Raw genomic sequence first — 24,033 nt, 5'->3', positions numbered from 1 at the left:
ACAGCAGGTGTCAAGGAAGACACAACCACACTCTCTCAGGGACTCATACACATTATCACAGTTGGCAGGGTCAGGATTAGGACTCCTAACTAACTAGTATGCTACTCTATAGTATCACACAGGTATCACATGCGCCACAGAGCTTATCAGGCTGATATATGGCCAAAGGGGATTTCAAGGTGACTGACATCAGAAGGCATGCTACAGTAAGGCAATGGGAGGTGTAATAAGTGTGAATTGCTTCAAAATCATTAATCTCCACATAGACACACACACACACACACACACACACACACACACACACACACACACACACAGACACACATTTGCCAGCACTGATATGCATGGGTTCATTGCTTCACAGGTATGTAGTAGATGATGGTGCCAGAAGGCTATACAAGGTGGGTATACCTTGGCATCAGGCCACATAAAAATGGTCTCCAGTGTGGCTCAGGGGTGTAGTCCCTGGATTGACCCACACAGGTGGGTATTGTATTCACCAGCCATCTGAGTTACTATTGTGGGTGGCCAGTGCTATGCAACATAACATGGGCAGTGTCTGGGTTGTGCATATGTCCCACATGCATGTTCTGTGACATGTGGAAATGTACCTGGGGTCTCTAAGGCATGTTGTGTGGACAGATTGTTATCATCTGATCTGATCTGGCATTCCTGGCCTCTTGAGGTGAGAACTGACTATGGAACTGAGGTTATGCCTGCACCTACGTTGACAGCATGATACAGGTATTCACTGGTGTTACTGGCATCTGTCCATACAGGGCATGTGTATTAGGAATGGTATTAACTTTGTGGGTTACATTTGCAGACTCTATAGTTGTTGCAGGCGTCTAGTGGGGAACATTGCAAAGGACCACTGTAAGCAATTATTTGCCTATTGAAAGGATGGAACAGGGTGTCATGTCCTCTGTAGTCCACTGCAATTACACCATGGTTACTATCTGTGAGCAATATGCAGGGAACTACCAGTATAGTGGTTGGTGCCTAGCCAGTTGTGCTTGTGTATGAGACATGGGTGGAGAATGTTTTCTGAGTAATATAAGGGTTGCCTATATTGTTCACCGATCCATAATGTCACATGTAGGGGTATGGATTGTCTACACCAGCCTCTCTGCTGTTTGATATCTGTTGTCCTTGTAAGGTGGAAAGTGTGACATATAGTAGGTCCTCAGTATAAGAATTTTGTAAAACCCACCCCACAATGAGTCCTGTTATTGCACAATCAGAGCTACCTACATACAGGATACTGATGACAACACACACACTTGTCAGTACTGAGATTCAAACCCCTACCTAGCTATGTATTGCTATTACAGTGTACCGTATTTATCACACGTGCCACAGAGCTTATAGGGCTAGCCCTCCTCCAATGGTGTATTTCAAGGTGAATGACATCAGCAGGCTTGCTAAAGTAGGGCAATGGAAAGTGTAGTGACTGTGAATGGCCTCAAAAGCATTGATCCCTACCCACACAAACAAACACACACAGAGTTTCACAGTTGCCATGTCTGGGATTAGACCTCCTACCTAACTAATACATCACACTATAGCATTACGCAGTTATTGCATGCACCATGGAGCTTATAGGGATAGCCCCTCTCCAAAGGTGTATTTCAAGGTGAATGACATCAGCAGGCTTGCCAAAGTAGGGCAATGGAAAGTGTAGTGACTGTGAATGACCTCAAAAGCATTGATCCCTACACACAAACACACACACACACACACACACACACACACACACACACACACACACACACACACACACACACACACACACACACACACACACACACACACACACACACAGAGTTTCACAGTTGCCATGTCCGGGATTAGAACTCCTACCTAACTAGTACATCACACTATAGCAATATATAGTTATTGCATGCACCATGGAGCTTATAGGGCTAGCCCTTCTCCAAAGGTGTATTTCAAAGTGAATGACATCACCAGGCCAGCTAAGTTATGGCAATGGGGAGTGCAATGTGTGTGAATGGGCCATAAACCATTTCTCTGGAAGCACACACACAACACTCAGTCAAACACAACTTTACATTTGACAGGACTGTATATACAACTGCTGGATGAATAATGACTTGTATTGTCATGTTACACAGTTATCACAACCACCACAGACACTATATTGTTGAGGGCTACCAGAAGCAAATGTCTACAGTGATAGACATTTGCACATCATGTGATATTGGCCAATTGGATGTGTGCTGGGTGGGACAGGCCTCATGATGGGAAGCTCTTTGTCACTGTCTGTCACTCTCTTCCCCACATATATGTATGTGTATGTTTGACCTGTTATAGTGTGTTGTCCTTAGATATATGTGTGTATTCCTATCCGTCCGATGTGTGCACAAAGCATGACTGGTATGCAATGTGGAATGTGTGCATAGACATCTGCAACTGAAAGATATGTATAGTCCACTGTTGTTGCCAGACATGGGCTTCATTTCTCAAGTGTGGGAGCATGCCCAGTATGACCCTTCTGTATTTTGTTGTCAGACATGGGCTTCGTTTCTCTAGTGTGGGAGCATGCCCAGTATGCCCTTCTGTATTGAATGTGTGAATCCATTCCAGGTAGGTTGCACTCCAGTGCAGGCATTTCTGTTCTACACCTACAGCTAGCAACCTGTTTCTGCAGGATATCTGTAGAAAGGTTGAAAATATAGGGTCACAATGGACAAAGGATAGTGGGATACTGTAAATAATTGTGTCTGTGCTGCTTCTGCAACATGGTTTTGGTGTTAGCAGAGATATTCAGACATATGTACTGTTTTACACGGCGATGTTTTATGTCATCAACTACTGATAGGTATACGTATTTGCTCACAGTAATTTCCTGAGGAATACAAGATGAATGAAGCTGTGTCCAGTATTGTGGTCTGCAGCCTGCATATTCTTGCACAATCATGCCATTCTGGAGGGGGAGCTGTAGACACTTGCTGATGGGTCTGTGTAAATGGTCCAGCACCTTGGTACTGTGGTGGCTGAGGATCCCATGCTTGTACATCTATCGATGTGACAAAATGGCCATATCCTGCTTTGGCCATACCTGACAGCTGTACATATTCACATAGGTTACCCAGAGGCAGGGCTCATATTTCTGGTCATTATCCCTTCACATTGTGGTTTACGAGCATGTTTGTAGCCACCAACTCCTGTGTTTGCAGGAAGGGATAGTGTGTCCACACATCAGAGTTTAAGACTTCACACACTCCATGGCGTCCATGCTTCTACCCTCCTCAGTTATTCTATCCTCTTCCTAACATTATGCAAATGATATCTGATAAGTATGCCTATAGTTATCACTTCATCCCAGCAGTATTTAGGGGTTGGTCCACAGTTCATGCAGTAGTACATGGTGGACATGCTACATGGATTTGTCAACATAGCCTTGCATTTTTGTTCTGTGGACTGTGTTATGTCATTATTTGGGAGTCCATGAGATAACATACATTGGCAGTACAGGAGAGACTCAGGCCTTTGACAGAGGACTGCAGGGCCTTTCATAGTGATGCAGGCCATCTATAACAGGCCAGTGCATTCTGTCACTCCTACAGTCCCAGGCTGCAAGCCACTGTATTCCCCTGGGGTGACAGGGTAGGTGTGCAAGGTGTTAATGGCAATAGTTTATATCCTTATTAATCCATTGTTGTGAATGCGGGCAGGGTGCTGCTTACAACCTACACCTGCATGTGACACCTTTTCAGCATGCTGCATTCTGTGGGTATTCCTATACAGAAGTAGGGGTCATATTGTAATCATTCCCAAAAGCAGGGATATGACCTGTGAGGTACCTGTGGCTGATGGTGAGGTGAGCTGAGTGCATGTGTGCTATGGAAACTACTTGCAGCTGACTCACAGATATATGTGGGTCATTCCCCTTATGCTGGCTTGTGCGGGGACATCAGTGGTTTCTCAGTACTTCATACCTGTGCCTTTTGTGGTCTGCCAGTGTTTGGCCAGACTACATCAGAATTCCATACTACACAGCCAACTAATGTGCTGCTAACCTGTATGTACAATTCCAAAGGTGTGTCCATTTGACTGTAACATTTTATACACTTGCTGTCTATGATACTTCCATCTATGTATTGTTTGTATATCTGGGCCCACATTCATGCCATGTCCATCTTTCAGATGGTGAAATATATTACATCCAAACAATTAGTATGGATTACTGCTGGATTGGGTCTTGCAAGGATGCATTGTGTTTGGCACTGCAGTTGTCAGAACTTTGCCCTATCATCAACAGTACTGGCCACTGGCCACTGGGACACAACCCACCATGCCTATGTGCTGACCACTTTCACACAATATCCAACACACAACAACCTAACACACAGAGCCCTGCATATTGTACACATGCAGCAATCTATCTGTGCTGCACTGTTATTATACCCACATGTACATATTACTACATTTCTACGTAGGATTGTGGTGGGGTGGCACAATTGACAACTGTAAACATTTGCTATGACCATACTGGTATTTCAGGTACTCTGTTGAGTTCCAATTAATTCTGTATTCTGACCTATCATGCAGACTAGAGGCATATCAGTGAAGTACAGTTTTTAGGTTTTATTGACCTACATTTCAGGTTCAGACTTCTTACCCTTCAGAACTAACATCCCACTGCCTGACCTGTTGTAGTCTGTCTGTGTAAGTCTGGAGAGGGGCTGTTCTCCATTGCCATCAATCAGAGGCCTAAGTACAGCCTTTCTTTGTGTTTGTCTACACCTGTCCTGCTGGCTGAGACTATTGGGTATGTGAGCCTCACTGACATGCATGTGCATGTCCTATGGACACACATTTGGCCCACCACATGTCCTGCAGTGTTTTTTTTTTCACCTTGTCTAGTACTGCCTACTATGTTGACACCAGTATTTGTTATGGATTTCATGCTGCCGATATAGGTGTCTACTATCTGCTGCCATCCCATTCAGCCACCCAGTTTCCTTGTATGCTCACATCTGTACCATAGATACAAGTAGCAGAACATACTATTCCATTCAGTAATTGATAGTGAGAGTGACTTTCCTTGTGGCTGTGACAGTATTGAGGATGGTGCTGGAGAGCTGACTATGTCAGATGCACATAGTACACTCCCTATACATGGTTAAGCACAGGTAGTGTCATCTTTGGCATCCCTTTTACTGTATGTGTGAGTCAGAGAGAGGTGTCATTCCCTGGGTTCCTACCGTGTCAGTGTATGTGGTATGCGTTGTCTCTTTGCCAAGGCCTGGGTATACTGAGCATGCCTCTTTCTGCCTCTTTCTGCCTACAGGGGCAGGCTCAGGCTGTTCCTCCTCTGAGTCACTCTGTGCCTGTGCTGGCCTTGGCAATGGTGGGGGGGGGGGCTGTGTAGCCCTTCCCCATGCTGTTCCTGCTGTAGCTGTTTCCGCAAGATCATATTGTGTAGCATGGCACATACATTGACAATTTGTGTACATGTAGCTGGTGAGTACTGCAAGGCTCCACCAGATATGTCCAGGCACTGGAACTGTGCCTTGAGCATCCCAAACACATGCTCTATTATGATTCTGGTCTGTGCGTGTGCCTCATTATGAAGTTCTTGTTCGGGTGTGTGTGCATTTCTGATGGGTGTCATCAGCCACGGCTCCAGTGTGTAACCAGCATCCCCACTAGGTGGCCATATGGGATGTCCCCATTGGCAAATCTCTGGTATAGCTGCATCATATACCAGATGTGGGAGTCGTAATAGCTTCCAGGGTTGCCAGCACACACATTCGTTATAATGACCTGACAGTTTATGGAAAGGAAGCCCTTGCAGTTTATGTAGACTCTATCTCGCTGACCGGGTGGTGCTTTGATGTGTATGTGTGTGTAGTCTATAGCATACACTACCTCAGGTTATTCTCCTATTTGGTGGAAGAGATACATATTGCTGGTCAATGCCTCACGGGTATTGTGAAAATATATGTGCTCACTGGCATGGGCTGACATGGCATCCAGAAACTGATGGAGTACCCTGGATGTTGATGCCTGTGAGATCCCCATGATATCCCCAGTTGGCCTTTGGAAGGTAGCTGTGGCTAGTATTCTTAGGCCTACATATACCTTGGTATCCACTGGGATGGGTTCCCCTCTGTTGGTTCTGTGTGTAAGGCGTGTTGGCACTGCCTAAAATTTGCTGTAGGAGGTCCTCATCCACCCTATAGTTCTCCACTATCTCCAGCTCATGTAGCCCCTAGTAGGTTACCCTGGGTCTGTACAATCTTCTCTTATCTCCTCACTGTGGGTTGGTCAACAGCATTGTCATCCTCACCACTCTCAGCCTCTTCCACATGTTAATTTATGAGAACGAAAGCGGCCCCTATCATTTTGTTGCTTTTGTTAGGTAAAATGTTCCTGTTTGTGTACACCGGTGGTGTAGAGTTTGTGGGAAAAAACAGAGGGAAAGGTGTTTGCACAGTTTATAGTAGTGTGCTGGGCTGGGCTGCTGCTTGTGTAATTGCCTGGTTCTAATACATTTCACCTGCCTACTGCTATTTTTCCTTCCTATTGCCTTCCTGTTTAAGCACGCTGTGCAAATGCAGTGCTCAGATGTGAATTGAGCTGCTATTTCCTGTTTTTTTTTTTTTTGGTGCATGCCACGCACACCCGTTTAGGCAATGTAATCACCATTTAGCAGAAACTGGCCCTCCCTGGACATGATCACACTCTGCTTTTCTTAGTGGAAGACAATACAGCCTTAGACACACACCCTGCTTTAGCTGTACTTAGCTAAGCGCAAACACGGGCCTCAGGGCTCCAATAAGCTTACAGCATGCATGACATACCCCCTTATGAAGTAATCTAGCTCTTAGGCTTACACCATGGTCTTAATGCACCTACATGGTTGGGTGCAAGCTAGCACTGAGGGGAAATCTGTGATTCAGTATCATTGCCCTCATTTGCATAGGATTGATTGTTAATGCATGGCTACAAATCTGACACTCAGCCTTCCCCCTTAGCAACCACTATTCCATGGTCTTATTGTGTTATGCATGCCATTGACTATTATGGCAGAATTATGATTTTTGTTTAAAAGCTTATTTCCAGCTTTTTCTTTAATTTTTAGGCCGATTCCATTTGTGCACAGCTGCCCTGCTCTTAAACGGCTGAAATCAGCTAGCAAAAAAAAAGTTAATTATAATTTTGAAACTAATTTTCATGACTATGACCATATATTTGGCCTTTGGCATGCATAACCGTTCTAATACATGCATTTTATGAGCTGTCATGCCTCCATTTTGTAATTTGCAAAAATGTATTCAGCTACAGTCTGAACACATTTCTGCAGTCTACACTATTCCTGCACGGACGTCTGCCTGCTTCCTTGATCGCTAATTCACCTAATTTGCATGGTTGTCACCAGCAAATGAGGTAATTAGTGTACAGGGGCTGTGTCCATGCATGAATAGTGCAGGAGCACTCGTGCGCATCGCAGGAGCTTATTCCTGGATCACACGACAGCCATACTGCCTCCAGCAGCTCTTGCACTATTCCTGCATGCTATGCAGAGCTTGCTGAATCCTTGGGACTGGTATTAACACATCTATGTATATCAGAAAAATATTCTACTATTCTATCTTTTAACTTTCCATTACACTTATACACATACAATGTATCACATTTCCTGCATGTAGCAAGATATACTATATTAGAAGTAATGCACATAGCAAACTTATTAAAAATAAAACATTGTTTGTTGCAGAGTGGATAAAATCAGTTTTGCCCAATATATACTTGCAGGAACAGACAGAGGTCACCTCGGAGGAGTCTGTATGAAACAGAGTAGAGGCATAGGGCTTTTAGCCTATCTGTTTATGGTAAATTTTTGAGGCCCTGGATTCTCCTGGTGAGGAACCTCTGTGGTGCATGTGTTTTGTGAAGTACATGCCGAATGGGGAATTGTATTCAATAATAGGCCTTATAAGGGAAGAATACAGGGATGTTATGACTTCCTTGTCCCTGGATGAGATACCCTTACTTATGAGTTGGGCCATGTAGAAAGCTTTCCGTACAATGGAAGAAACATGGTGGTCAAAAGTCAGACTGCTATCAATCTGGGTGCCCAAATCCCTCATGACTGACTGCATGCTTAGAACATTATTAATGTGATAATTTGTGGGGACATCTCTCTCCCCAAAGGAGATGATGATGCATTTTTTTGTATTCAGCTTGAGGCCATGTTTCTGGCACCAGTCATTTGTTTGGGTGAGACCCTCTTGGAGGATGTCCATGTCACTAGGGGAATTGATGACAGCTCCCAACTTGCAGTAATCTGCAAACTTGGTCAGCCATAGCACACTGGTTTTGGCCTGTACCTCAGGAAAGTATATCCCAAATAACAGAGGCCCCAAGACCGAACATTGGAGTACGCCACTCGATACACGTCTACTGCTTGAGGTGGCTTCCTCTATTTTGACTAGGTGGGTTCTATCAGTGAACCAGTTGGCTACCCATATGGTAATATATGGATTGATGCCTAGTTGAGAGAGTTTATCTGTTATGCCTGAGTGGGGAATAGTGTAGAAGGCTTTGGCCAGGTCAAGGTAGGCAGAGTGCACTGTCTTCCTCTCATCCATGGCTTTGGTGACTGTCTCAAAAAAGTCGACCAAATTTAACAGACATGACCTCTCCTTGCCGAAGCCAAACTGTGTGGGATTGAGTGTTTGGAGGTTGCCAATGTCCTTGTTTATGAGGTCCATGATAATCCGTTCCATGGCCTTGCAAATCAGGCTAGTTAGGCTTATGGGTCTATAATTTCCCAGATCAGTGGATGCTCCACCTTTGTGTAAAGGGATGTCAGTGGCTGCCCTCCACTCAGCTGGGACAAAACCAGTATTCAGGCTTTGATTGAATAGGGTGCCTAATGGTGCTGCAAGTTTCTGCCTGAGTTCATGTAGGATGCAGCCTGGGATGTTATCAGGTCCCATGGAGGCTGTATTTTTTGCCTTTGAGAGAGCAGTGATGGCCTGATCCCTAGATATAAGGGGAAAGGGGCAGGTACTGGGAATGTCCTGATTTACTGATGGAGGGGGTGGGGCAGAGGCGTGAAATTTTCACTGAATCTGTCAGCCAGCAAGTTTGCTATATCTACGGCATTTGTATATGTGGTGTCCTTAACCATCAGTTCTGAACAGATCTGGGTGCTACTTTTGAGATTATGGACATATGTGAAGAAGGCCTTATGATTGTCTCTAGTAGATGTGGCCAATTTGGACTCAAAGTTTGCTTTGGAGGATTTCACTAGTGCTATTATTTGCTTGTTTAGGCTAAGGAGAGATTTCTTCCAATTGGGCACCTGTTCCTTCTTGGTCCTAGTCAGCAATTTTTTTTCTTCTGTTATAGAGTTTATTTATTGCAGATGTCCCCCAGACAGGTTTAGTCTTACTTGCAGAGGATGATTTAGTCCTGTCAGGTATTCCTAATTCCATGCCTCTATATAAATGTTCGTATAGTAATTTGGTATAATTTTGGATACTTGTGCCAGTTCCTAGAGAAGGGGAGGGGGCTGTAAGGCTGTTTATACCATCACTCAGGATTCTGTAATCAGCTTTGGAGAAGTTTTTTTGATTAACCCTAGCTAGAGGGGGGTCAGGGGAGATAGTGACTTCAAACGTGACCGCTTTATGGTTGGATCTTATAAGGGAGGATGATACTGCAGGGATGCTGCAGTGGCTACTCATGTTGGTTAATACCACGTTCAAGATATTATCACCTCTTGTGGGGTATCAACTAGCTGTTCCAAAGCATTTGCATTTAGAAAATCAAGGAATCTCTGGGTATTTGTGTTCTGGCAAGAGTAGTTTTTCCAGTCTATGTTTGGATAGTTAAAGTCACCCAGGATCCGGGTAAAGGGTTGAATCTTTACAGCTTCAAAGAGGTCTTGATGGGCAGTTTGTGCATCTTGGGTCAGATTTGGGGGCCGGTAGCTAGCTATTATTTGTATAGGGGTCTTGTCAATAGTTAACTGCACCTGCAGTGTCGCCTGTGCATCATACTGTTTGACCAGCCCAGAGGTATGTATGTCTTTAATATATATTGAAACTCCACCTCCTTTGGCTTTACTACCCCCAGTTTGGGGTCTGAATGTATGATAGGATGAGTAACCAGGTAAGGCTGGGGTGCTCTCCGCAGCTTTAAACCAGGTTTCTGTGACCACACAGATGTCAGCACTTCCCAGGGTTAGGAATGCTTGCAATGAGTGCAGTTCCGTATTTAGACTCCTAGCATTAACAGCATGACCTTTAATTTGTGTTTTTTTGAAATTTTTATGTTGGTAGTTTTAACCTCATCACTTTTCCTAAAAAAGACACTATAGGGGAAGCAAGAGCCTTTGCTAGAATCCTGAAGCCCAGGTGAGACAGATGCAGGCCATCAATGGCAAAGCATTGTGGTCTATCGATCATCTCTTCCCAGGCTGTCAGGTACTGGATCCTCCCTGGAATGACACCAGAAACTAAGCCAGTTGTTAAAGTCAATAATTTTCTGTTTGTATTCAGGCATCATTCTGGGTGACGGTAGAATGCTGCTTAAGGCTAGGGACATACCTGCCTGGGACACATGTTCAGCAAGTTCAATCATGTCTCTCTTCATCTAGTCCAGGGAGGTACGTCTAAAGTAATTTACACCAACATGGACTATGACAGAGTCATAACAGTACCTGTTGTTGAGACACTTGAGTGTGCATATGACATACTTTTAAGATTTAATTTGCTATTTTAGGAATTCACTATGAATTGGAAATATAAGTTGCATAACAGTGGAAGATTCTTTTAGATAACATGTGAAACAGACTCATTACTGGTGCGATTTAAGATAATAAAAGTCTGTTACTGAAATCTTTTTATTTTGATTCTGGGAATATATCTAGCAGGAGTCCAGTTTATTCCTGATAAATGACAAAATAAATAGATGTGCATATTTCTTTTTCAGAAATTTGGCACAATAGATTAAATGCCATTAAAAGAGGGATTATTTTAATTTGATATAACAAATGAGGGATTAAATATGATGCATACAGCATTGGGTAATTCTATAATCTTTATAACAAAGTTAGTAGAGATTAATGAAGATCAAAGGTGTATTAATGGGGGGGGGGGTGGAGGGGTAAGTCTGCCCAAGTTGCAAACAGTAAAGGAGGCATAATGTTAAAAAAATAAAATTTTAATCGAATATTTTCCATTTTTAAAGGAAACTGGAACACCTATCCTAAATAGATGCCCAAAATGTCCTGCATGCCTTCCACCCCTGCCTATGTCTTCTTGCTTGAGCACTGCCACAAATAGACCTGGCTGTAGGAGTAGATGGGGCACTGCTGTGGTGTGGTACAGAGAGAAAGAGAGAGAGAAAGGGACTGAGGAGCAGAACTAAACAACTCATCTCTGAAGTAAGTAGGGAAAAGGGGTCTATATCATAACCGCGAAAGCCCGTTTCAACGAATACGTAAACGTTGACACATATTGCGCAAACCGTGAATACACCGAATGCCCTAAACCATGAAATTCAAAATCTTGAACTGGCATAGTTGGCCTACCCCACCGCTTGCTACATACTACCCATCCAAACAAAATAAATAAACCACATACATGCACTAACCGAAACCCTACTTCTAACCCTACACTAAACCTTACATACATTACTATCTATGCACTTGCCTTAACCCACACCCTAACCCTAAGGTCCATAACTATTGCACACTTACCTTACGGAGCTATACCACTGAAGGGCCAACTATGCCGATTCGAGATTTTGAATTTCGCGGTTTAGGGCATTCGGTGGATTCATGGTTCGCACAATATGTGTCGACGTTTACGTATTCACTGAAATGGGCTTTCGCGGTTATAATATAGACCCAGGCAAAGCACTGAAGCAGCGAAATGTTTCATTTTAAGTCATTTACTTGTGCAAACAAGGGCAGACTATTGAAGGGGTCATTGGAGGAAATGATTTATTGTGGTGCTTGTACATACATGGATGGACAGATGACAGGGTCGTTAGTGGAAATTATTCATTCTGGTGCTTGTGTATACTTAGAGATGACTACTGAAGGAGTCCTTGAAGAAAATGTTTCATTCTGAAGCTTGTGCATACGTGAAGATGACTGCTGAAGGTGTTGTTGGGGGAATTTTTTTATTTTAGTGTTATTTGAGTGGTTGTGCATATGTGGAGGAACTGCTAAACAGATCTTTGGGGAGAATGATTCATTTTGGTGCTTGTGCATAAATGGGAAAACTACTGAAAGGATCTTTAGGGGGAAATGCTTCATTTTTGTGTAATTTGTGTGCTTGTGCATACATGGACAAACTGGTGAATGTATCACTGGGAGAATCTTTCATTTGAGTGCTTGCTTGTGATTAATGGACAAACTGCCAAAGGGATATTTGGAGGAAATTATTCATTTTGGTGCTTGTGCATACATTAATAAACTACTAAAAGGATCTTTAGGGGAAATGTTTCATTTTTGTGTCATTTGTGTGCTTTTGCATACATGGACAAACTGCTGAAGGGGTCATTGGGGGAAATCTTTCATTTTGGTGTCATTTGAGATCTTGTGAATGCATGGATAAACTTCTGAAGGGGTCATTGGGAGAAATATTTCATTTTGGTGTTTGTGCATACATGAACAAACTGCTGAAGGGTTCTTGGTGGGAAATGTCTCATTTTGGTGCTTGTTCATACATGGAGAGACTACTGACGGGATTGCCAGAACATTTAGAGAAAGAAAACAAACAATGCAATTACACAGTTTGATAGATAGCAATGCAGCAAAGGCAAGCATACTTTTAATGTGTATTCTTGATTATTTAAAACAAGGATATAGTAAATCCTTCCACTATAACTCCTTGAAGATTAAGAGTTTTTTTGCAGGGGGCAGAGTCATTCTGCAAAAATCTGGACAGTAGAGGGTATGGTCAAAGGTCAGGACTAAGTATCCTGCACATGTTTCTTAATACTCTGAAAGTCCATTTCAAAATTAAAATTAATTAAAGATGTTTTTTATCAACTATGAGGAAAGATAAATTGATAAATCAGTCTACTGAGTATGAACGTGCAAAAGAAGATACATTTTGACAAAGTTATTGATACATCTGCAGAAGTTAAGGCTTGAAAACAGAAATTGTAATGTTTTATACTGCTACAAACCAATTTCTAGGAGTCTTTACTTCTTCAAAAAATACGATAATTTAATTATTTTGCTTGTATTTACTATAATATTTTAATTTAATTTACTGGTATATATATATATATATATATATATATATATATATATATATATATATATACATATATAATGGGTCTACTTCAGAATGTCGACCATTCAGAATGTCAACTTTCTTATGGCCGACACCATATGATCAACATTCTGAAAGACAGACAGTGTGAAATAGCACCATTTACCTACCAGTAAACACAGTAAAATTGTGTTATGCAGGGGGCAAGCCCCCCTCCACCCCCCATACCCCCTGCTACTTAAATATTCTCACTCTGAGATCACACTACAGTGCAGAAAAGGGGAATCTCCCAGTCCCACACTGTAGCAAGATCTCCGTTATTATTTTTTGGCCTTTCAAACGTTCGCTCATATGGTGTCGGCCAGTTGAGTTTTGAACATTTTTCATTTCATGATTTTTACTGAAAACAATTGTCATAAAAGAGAAGGTTGTTAATAAAAAATCTCCATGCAGGAGTGTTAAAATTTTTCAGCTAGAGGTGTCAAATATGCTAGTTATGCCATTGATAAAGATATTTATTTCAATGTGTACTTAACTGATTACTACAGATTGTTATTACAAAGATGAAAGATTTGTGGGGGAGTTTTCAGAAAAATGTTACAAGAAATATTGGAAGGGAAGCTTGTTTAAAATTTTTAGACACTGGAATTTTGAGATGGCATTATTGACGTAGGGGGTCATTGAAATGCATACAGACTATATAGGTCAGAAACATCCTTTTATGAAACATTTTATATGGTGTTTAGAACATTATGAGATATTTGCAAAAGTACTAATGACATGCAAGTTTGAGAGAAACATTCCCTGGGATTCAGTAAACTTCCATGCTGGAATAGCTTATTCCTACACAGAAGGGACTGTTCCCATACAGCATGGCAGCATGCCATGCATATTCATGAAGGTGCACTACCGTGCTGTAATACAGACACCATTCTGTGTACAAGTGAGGGGGTGTGCCTGAGAGCAGTGCTCTCACAATACACATGCCCCCTGCATACCAGAATCACCATATGGCAATTTAAAAAGAGTGAGAGATTGCTCGTCACACCTCTCAACCTGTTGGAGTAAGAAATCTGGAGAAAGGGGGACAACTTTTGCCAAAAAAGCCAAAAATTACATTAAAAAATTAAAGGTTTTAATTTATTTTTTTATTAGTCCGGAATAAAGTTTAAGCATACCTGTGCAGGTTTGCCTGTCACACCTATGCATAGCAGTGTTTAAACTTCAAAAGAAGTTAAGTAGAACTATACACAGAAAAAAAGCAAAATTGGAACAGAGTAGTGGTTAGAGCTTTCACCTAGTATGCTGTCAGGCACAGTTCTAGCCGCATAGCAGGTCATGCATTTTCATATGTGAAACACATCCAAAATGTATTTTTAATAAATAGGAAGTAAATATATTATGTATATGTTAACCTGGGTAGTGTAGCAGTTCCAAATGTGAGATTTCACTGAAATTAAAAGTTTAAACAATATTTAGCATATCCAAAGGATTTGCGCACTGGTAAGCAGTGCTTAGCATCTACCCTATTAAGCAATGGGCAGCCTTGCTAAGTGTGTATGCTCGGTGCTTAGCTTAGCTCAGCAGTTTCAAAACTGTCCAGTCACAGTACAGGGTGGGAAAATAGCCCTTTTTAAACCTTGTAGGTGGGAATACAGCTAATAACTGGTTGTAGCTCCCCACTGTAGGCAGAATGGCAGGCATTGGTGAAGGCATGTGCTTTAGGGTGTAGCGCTGGGGCATACAGGAGTCGAAGGTCATGGTAGGACTCCTTATAAAAAAAAACATGAAGTGAGACTGCTGCAGGACCAGTAGCAGGGCTCCCAGTACAAAGCGTAGGCCTAGGAAAGTCTTGCCCATGATCTCAACAGTGCCACTGGTATCCCTTGGACTGGTGAGCAGGTCCGGCACCACTATGCTGACCTGAAGTGAAGAAAGAGGGATCTCTTGGAGCAGTGGGTCCAAGAAGCAAGACAGACACGTACTGTCCAGGCCATATGTAAGTATGCATACTGAAAAGTGTTTCACCAAAGTCCAGACTGTGTATGTGATGGACAGGTATGCATATATCAATAGGGATGTTTTACATCAAACCAACTGTTGGGACATGTGTCCCATTGTTCAAGAAATATTGAAATGTGTTTCTATTAATGTTCCCTGTTTAAATGCTATCATTGGTGGCCCATTGCTATCAATGTAACCTGCATGCCATTGTAATGGCCACTCTGGTTCCACATATGCATGTGTTCTGTTTGCTATGCAATTGTTCCAAATCTGTTGCTTTGGGTTAGTGGGAACACCTATGCATGCTGTTATAACTAATCCTGGAATGTGTGTATGCATGACTAACCTTTCTCTGTTGTAAAACTGTAACCCCATAGCACATCTGGGAAGGCCAATCCCAGTGTATCTGCCTGTCCCGCCTCAACTGGCCATGGCACCGGGCCCCAGTACATCTGGGACCCACCCTGGGACCTCCTCATCTGCTGGTCCTGCACCACCTTCAGGTGGAACCACCTAAGGGGATGGGGCTCATCCCCCCTGGGCACAGGCACAGACAGGATACTGTCACCTGATGCCAGATCCAGGGTCTGGTGCTTAGTGAGCTCCACAGAGAATTGGGAGATCTGCTATGCCAGCTTGAGGGCTGCATGGTGCAATTAGAGGGTCAGTCTGCCCCTCTTGCTCAGCCCCCAGCACAGCCACCTTTGGGACCGTGAAGGTGCTGTGGTGACTGCCCATGGGTGGGGACCTCAGTCCCACTGTTACCATTTGGGGGCTCGTGGGCTTCTGATTTCCAAACACACCTCCCCGTCCAAGGTGTTTACCCCCCACATGTGTCATATACCACCCCTGTATGCTGTCTTGTCTGTCTTGCCTGTCTTCCTACCCAACGTACCTCCTCAAATATACCTAATATCATTCCCCAACACCCCACTTTCACCTTAAAACAAAATAAAAAATGGCAATCTGTTCCCAAAAAAAAATGTCACCTCATACATAGCTGTCCATTTTGTACATGTCCATTGGACATGTAATCTTCTCTAATTGGCTTCACAGCACATTATTGTTGTCCTCACCCTCTCTCAGGGATTTGTGTCCAAATTTACCTCCAAATTTAGTATATATGCACGGCTGTGCTGATTAAGAAATGCACAGCTATGGACCTTCCCTACACCCATCCTGCACATCCTTGAAGACAAGAAGCAATCAACACTTAATTACAGATATAGTTTAACAGCCTCCAATTACACTCTGTAGTTAAACCCATAGGGGAAACGTATCACATGTTACAATGTAAATGTTTCCTTTACATAACAATGCTTCGCTTCAATATGTACTATCACACTGACAAACAGAACTGTGTGCAACACAGTAAGCTCTAACCCACCACTGTCCCCATGTTGAAATGTATGAAAATGTACAGCCATATACCTTAATGTGTCTTATTAATAATATCCCTCACGTGTTCTAACACCCTAGGTTAAAAACATTTAATACCCCTTCCCCATAAAATGTCTTACAAGGGCATATAACAGCATTCTCTATACACAGACTTATTGACTGTACAGGGTCACACATGTTGTCCTGATTGTTGCATTTCCATGACACTGATATAGGTACTACAGTATGCATGATTATCAGGTAGTAATCAGAAAAGTGTACAACTGCGTTATGAGCCACTGTCCATGCCTACCACTAACAGCTATATCAACACCTATATACACTGGATATCCAAGTATACACATCCCTGTTGGAATGCCAGGTTTGTGTGCTATATCTCAATGAGACCAGACAAAATCATTTCAAAATGTTTCTCACCTCAAATGTGACCCATAACTTATACAATTCTATTGAAAAAGAAACAAATCTGTTTAAAGGAAGGTGAGCCACCATTGCCAAGTGAAGATGTGTCATGATATTAAGAGTGCAAACCAAGACAAATGGATGCTGTAATCATCTCAGCAGGTGTCTACACAACATATTTTAAGGTTGTGCACACACATTCATCTGGCTTACTGTAATGAGTATTATGTCCCATATGTTGTCTCAGAACAGATTGTTATGTTTTCAATTGAAATGAGCAGGCTATAGGTCAAATTAAAGGTGGGGATTGTGTTGAAATAAGCATTTGTGGGGTCATGTTTCAATCACACAAATACCAGGCATTGTAACATGGGTGTGTATACTTTATATCCTCTGTAGCCATATGGAATCAGCAGTATCTGACCTGTACACTCAGCCTCCACCAACGATAGAGTAATCCCCCTTGGTGGAAAGCAGCAATACACAAAGCACATAATAGGTTGCTATAATGGTTGCACAGGGACACATAGGTGCAGACCACAACTTGGAAGCAAGTCCACCTCTATCTAAGCAAGCATGTGGGTTCACAGGTGACTTCCTGTAAGGCTGACTATGACTATAAATCAGACATAACCACAGCACTAACCTGTACTAGGGGTAAAGCACTCCTCATACACACATGCCATGGATACAGGCAACCTGCATCAGACAGGTTAGGTAGGAACAGTGCCACCCTGTCCACAACATTTGTACAGGGGGATATGCACATCAACTGCATTACTGCCCTCATCAGTGATGAGCATGTACATAATGCCTACTGATGGCAACAACAGCAAGTCTTCACAGGGCATGGGATCATCACAGTCTGCCTCCTACATGAGCTCAGGCATGTGCTCACAGCTCCATCATACACTACAGTCAAACACAGACTTGCCACCATCCACACACTTTCATCCCTCTACACAGAAATGAATGGAGAATAGAGGACTATGCAATTAAGTGTCCAACACTGGGGGAACTAGACAGGTCATGGCCAGGAGTGTAATGCAGGATGCCAAAGTCATAATAACTTACAGTATTATGGTATACTCTGGATTATTTGCAAGTAATATCCACTGTTGATGTGCAAGTGGACAACCGTATGAGGTCCTGTGACTTTATTTCCTGTTTATGTCTCCCAAGTAATATGCGACATCCATGGTTGCCAGCATTTACCAACATAGAGAATGACACCTTAATACTATATTTTATGCAGCATTAGAACATATTATTCAGCTTCAGAGCCCAGGATCTGCAGGAGAGGACAACCCTGTGGAATGACCTCATCCATAGGGTAAATGATGGCCTGCACAGCCGAAATTATGAACAGGTGCAGCATCGTCTCACTGATTTCATCTGCCATGCCCATCGGCAGGCTGCTGCCATTATAAGGGAATGGCTAGCCGCAGGTGGGGGGGGGTCAAGCCATCCAGCCCCTACTAGACACATGCCAAGGAGCTCCTCACCAGCCTTGGGGCACCTGCCCACCAGACAAGCTATGATGTGGAAGACAGCATTGTGAAGGTTAGTGCCATCCACACAATGGATGAGGAGCATGCAGGTAAGGCCCCACTGCACATCACTAGAACACTGTTGCTTATCCATCTTTATCTGTAAAGTATCTACATGCATATGTCAGATAAGATAGTATGTTGCTGGAGTGTAGTAATGCACAGATGAGCATAATCTTTAGTATTGTGGTTTGTACTGTTGATGTGCTGAAATGCTGCTTCCACCCTGTACCGATGCCACAGGTGTGCCTACTGACATTACTTCTCTTCCACAACTATTTAGGTCCCTTTGGTATGCAACTGGGGCAACATCCTGTAGCTGGTGCATATGGTGTTGTTTTGTTCAGGTTTGCCAATACACTGGCCATGCTAAAGCCATGCTGTTTGCCATAAACACATTTAACACACATACACATAATGCATACTGTACATGTTCATTTTTGTTGGTGTTAACTGCACTGCATCACAGTGGTCACCATGATGGCATATCTGCAGGGTAAGATTCCTGCAGTATACTTCACAACTTGTCAGTACAAGATGTGTGAACAGAGAAATACAAAATGAGGGGACAAATGTCCTACAGTAGGGACATGTATAAAACATTACCCTTATACAGTGGATACATCAGTGTATACACCACTATTACAATGGCAACTGTTCCTAAAATATACGACGGTAGACCACAATAACACATTTCACACATTTTACAACATGTAATGTGATCCTAACATGATCAATGAATGTGTAATATGGAATCCCATGTTAGGACAACACATATGGGGTATACAAACCTTACAAAACACTAAGAAGCATATGTGTGCACACAATCCAAATGACATATTGTGGAGGCACCTTGTTATGTACTGACAGCATTCACTCTTCTTGAGTACACATCTGCCATTGAGTACAGGGCCTCAATGTCACACCACATAATGGTCTGCTGTCCAAGATATATGTGCATGACATTTGCCCAGTCTCCTACAACAGAGGCAGCCATGGCTTGCACACATCTTAAAAAGCATGAAATGGATCCCATATCTGAAAGGTAGCAGTAAGGAGTGGGGATAGTAAACTTACCTCACCTTTGCATATACCATGGAAAACAGTGCAGACAGTGATCTAGAGGTGTATTATATATCGGACAACAGTGATGTAGAAAATAAACAGATCCCAATCCAAAACAGATGAAAAAATATGTTGCAAACAGGTCATGGAGGCTGCCCAGAAACATGCAGCAACACTGATGGAGTTGCAGGAATGTCTAGCAAGTACTGTCTGTGTAGTACCTGTGTTGACAATCAGCAGGATTCTGCATAAATGTGGCCTGTGGGATAGGGTAATCAGACGGAAGATTTGTCCCACATGAAACATCATCCAGGGATCTGTACAGGTGGCATAAGCATAACATCATGTCTCTCAAAGGCATGTGTTTCAAGGTGTAATGTTGTCATGAGACCAAGGCTCAAACCTACAGAGAGTATTCATAAAGATACATGTTGTGCACAAGCAACACCTCACTCCACCTCAGGGCCACCATCATCAACTTTTAGCTTACTGGTACCAGTGTACACCTTTAGGGTTGCTGTTCATTAGCTGGAACTAGGCTGGTAGACATGGTGGTTGGAATTTGGAATACAGCAAAATAACACTCATGTATGGCCCATAGTTGTCAGGCATCTGTAGTAAGGCTGAGGGTGGGGAGGGGTGTCAGCTTCAAACACAACAGTGAACTGAAGCATACATGCAAAGCTAGCTATGAATGGCTGTATCTGAACACAGTCAAGGTTATGAATTGTGCCAGACATAACCCAGACTCTACAGCAATAGTGAAGTCACTGTGTGACCTCCAAGGGCTGTGCACATGAACAGACCATGCAATCTGGCAGAGTTGGGGGACCTTTGCAGGCAGACAGACCAAATAATGCCAAGCAAAGATGGGCCATGTTAGTATACCCCTTCCAGGAATAGTTACTGCTGTAGGTCACTTAACAGGTGCTTCAACAAACCATTGTTTTAAGGGTGTGCACACTTATGCAACCCAAATATTGTATGCATCTCATTCAGCATCTCCACAACCTACGCATTTGTTTGATACTGCATTGGATCACACAGGTCATATGTCACATATCAGGTGTGTGTAATGTTATCAGATGCAGTACTGTGTCTCCACTGCATATCATATAAGAGGCTGGCATGTCAACAGGAGTGTGTACACTCCTCATATCCACATGAAGCTTTAAAGGTTGTCAGTGTAACTGGATTTTATTGCACATACATGCACTGCTGATGATGAGATCTGCAAATCAAAGGTCAGGTATTAATTATTGACATCAGACCTCATATCATCCCAGTTATGTATCAGACAAACACATAGTGACTGTGAGCAACAGAGCAAATATACCTGCCAGTCATCTACACATTCAGCAATGATCTGTACACTTGTGAGGTATGATGCACAGTACATCCTATTGTGCTATACAGGTGCACAGAAATAATGCGTACATGGGTGCAGTGTGTTCCAGGGGAAGGGGCATCACCTACTAACACAACTCATGCATCACAGAGATGTATATTGTTGGTAATGAGGATTATGAATGTCTGCAGTGCATGCGTTGAGTGCCATATGTCATGCATGTCAACTGTTGGGTAATGAGAGGTCTGTGTAATTTATTTGTGCCACATCACCTGTAAGTGAGTGTGTGTGTGTGTGTGTGTATGTGTGTGTGTGTGTGTGTGTGTGTGTGTGTGTGTGTGTGTGTGTTTGCGTGTGTGTGTGTGTGTGTGTGTGTGTGTGTGTGTGTGTGTGTGTGTGTGTGTGTGTGTGTGTGTGAGTGTGTGTAGAAGTAAACCATAACATACAGGTCTTAATTTAAATGTCTTATATGCCCCTCACAGGTGGTGAGGTGGGTCAGGGTCCCTCCTGCAGGCAAACTGATGTTAGTGTCTATACAGACTCTAACAATGATGATAGGCATAATGAGGCACAGGCAGGGTTGTCAGGAGCTGCATCTATGGCATTGGTTGGTATCCCACTTTTATCCACCCCATCCTCACACACAGTCACAATGCCCACACATACCTCATCACTAGTGGCCATAGATGGGGGACAGTTTCTAGGCACTGGAATGGGACAGGCACGTGTGGTGACTATGGCAAGTGTGTCTGTATACAGCAGCCATAGCCAGATGATTAGCGGGGTCCCACACAGGCAGATGGACAGGGGTGCTCATAGAAGGGCTGCTGGCCATCATGCCCCTGGCAGAAGTGCCACAACAGGTGTCACCAGATGCATGTTTTGGCACATCATGGAAGCACAGGCATGTATGGAACGTTACACCAGAGATGGTCTGAGGCTCCAGAGGGCTAATCTTCCTGCTGTACATGACTATATCCATGATCATGCAGATCCCCACCGTTATTTTGCAGGGGTCATGGATAGTCGGTTGGGTGAGATGGTGGGAATCCTTAACCATGTGGTGTCTGTGGTAGAGCATGTGGTGGGAGTAGGGCATCGGCCACATGGACATAGGTCAGCAACACCAGCAGATGGAGGTCTATCTGAATGTACAACATCTCAATCCTCCTCCCGTAGTGGCAGTACCAGCACCAGTACTACAGGGGGGGGTGTTGTCCACACCACAATGCAGCAGGCCATGTGCATGTGGTCCTGGTTGGTCACAACAGGGATGCAGATCCAGCGGACAAATGCCATTGCCAGGGTAGAGTACCATAACTTGGCTTCTGACTGATGGTGCCCATGCACCCCCTGGCAGGTGCAGTTCCCATGTCCATGGCCTGACACAATGAACTGTACACCCTGTCATGTGTGGTACACAGCTATCCAATATACACCTGTATAGGACAGCCACATGGCAGAACTGCATGAATCCATACACACACACACATCACCATCACAGCTAGGGCACCTCCACACCTACACACATTACATGTGCACAGTCCATTTAATGAACAACCCCCTAACCCATACACATGATGTCAACCAAACAGCTCAGCCTAGGCTTCTGGCATACCCACACCACACCCTCTGCATATGATGATACCTGTGCCACATCCCTGTCATCCATACTATCAATGCAGGGACATGCTAATATGGTTCTGATGCACAGGGTGTATGTACAACAGTTTATCAATGTAATGCTATTTAAAATGTTGTCAGCTGGAATGTTTAATGCTTACATGTCAGGGTGTGTAGCTATCCAGCCATGATACATTATTGCTGTTATTAACACTGACTGAATGTGGTCTCCATAATGTATTCTGTTTGTGTTCTAGGTGTCCGTGTGTCAGGAGGATGTTGGTCTGCTGTCTTTTCTTACAAGGGATGTGGCACTGTGGTGACACATTGACTGTGTCATATCTTGGGTACAGCTGAACACAAGTAACAGGTCTGTATAACAGTTACTGCATGTGTCACATGGCTGATAAGTCTGAGGGGTGTATACAAGTGAGTGCATGGTGACTGATAGAAGCAGCTCTTCTACAGTGGACAATGGTAAGTGTATTGGGTGGCACACACCAAATGTTTGTGAATAACACACACACACACACACACACACACACACACACACACACACACACACACACACACACACACAGGCTTTTGTGTTGATGCAATACACATAGAATACTGTTCACATGGATCTACTTCACTTTGCAGAGAACTCATGTTGGCATTTGTAATTCTACCAAGACCAAATTGCCAAAACATCACATCAATAAATAATTAGTCCACCAAATTTAATTTCATTGGAAATGGTACTGGCAGGGTGTATGTCCTTTTCCCCAATGTACTGCAATCCTGGAGTTGGCATACATAGCTGTGCTGGTGTAGGGGGCACAGCCCCCCACATTGGAGGGTGTGGGGTGGCATAGAACCACACATAGTGTGATTAACAACTACTTAACCTCTTAACATAAACTGGACAGTATAACAGCACACTAAATGGGGTGATATGCACCCAATACTTCCAATATGGGTGGATGTGCCCACAACAACCACACCCAACTATGTATATCAACTCCAGTATTGCTGTACAGTGGGGAAAGAGCATTTACACATCTACTACTAGTTTTGATGGAATGATTTTCCACAGGATGATTGCTTTGCAATGTTACCTTTTGCCACTTAATTCTCGGACAAATGATCTCCTGGGAAATATATGTTCTGCAAACTGAAGTAGATCCCTTCACATATACCCATACTTACTTGGCAACACTGATATTAGAACCCCTACATAGATACTTATTGCTACTAATGTGTTTGGCCTTAATTGCACACACCACAGAGCTTGTAGGGTGAGGTGTGTCCCGAGCTTCCTGTAAAGTGAACAACATCACCAGGCCTTGTACAGTATGGTAATGGGGGATGTACTGGGTGT

This window comes from Protopterus annectens, chromosome 4.part0, assembly GCF_019279795.1.
Source record: "Protopterus annectens isolate FY-2018-M chromosome 4.part0, PAN1.0, whole genome shotgun sequence".
NCBI classification, from domain to species: domain Eukaryota; kingdom Metazoa; phylum Chordata; order Ceratodontiformes; family Protopteridae; genus Protopterus; species Protopterus annectens.
Note: the sequence above shows the minus strand (reverse complement) of the source record.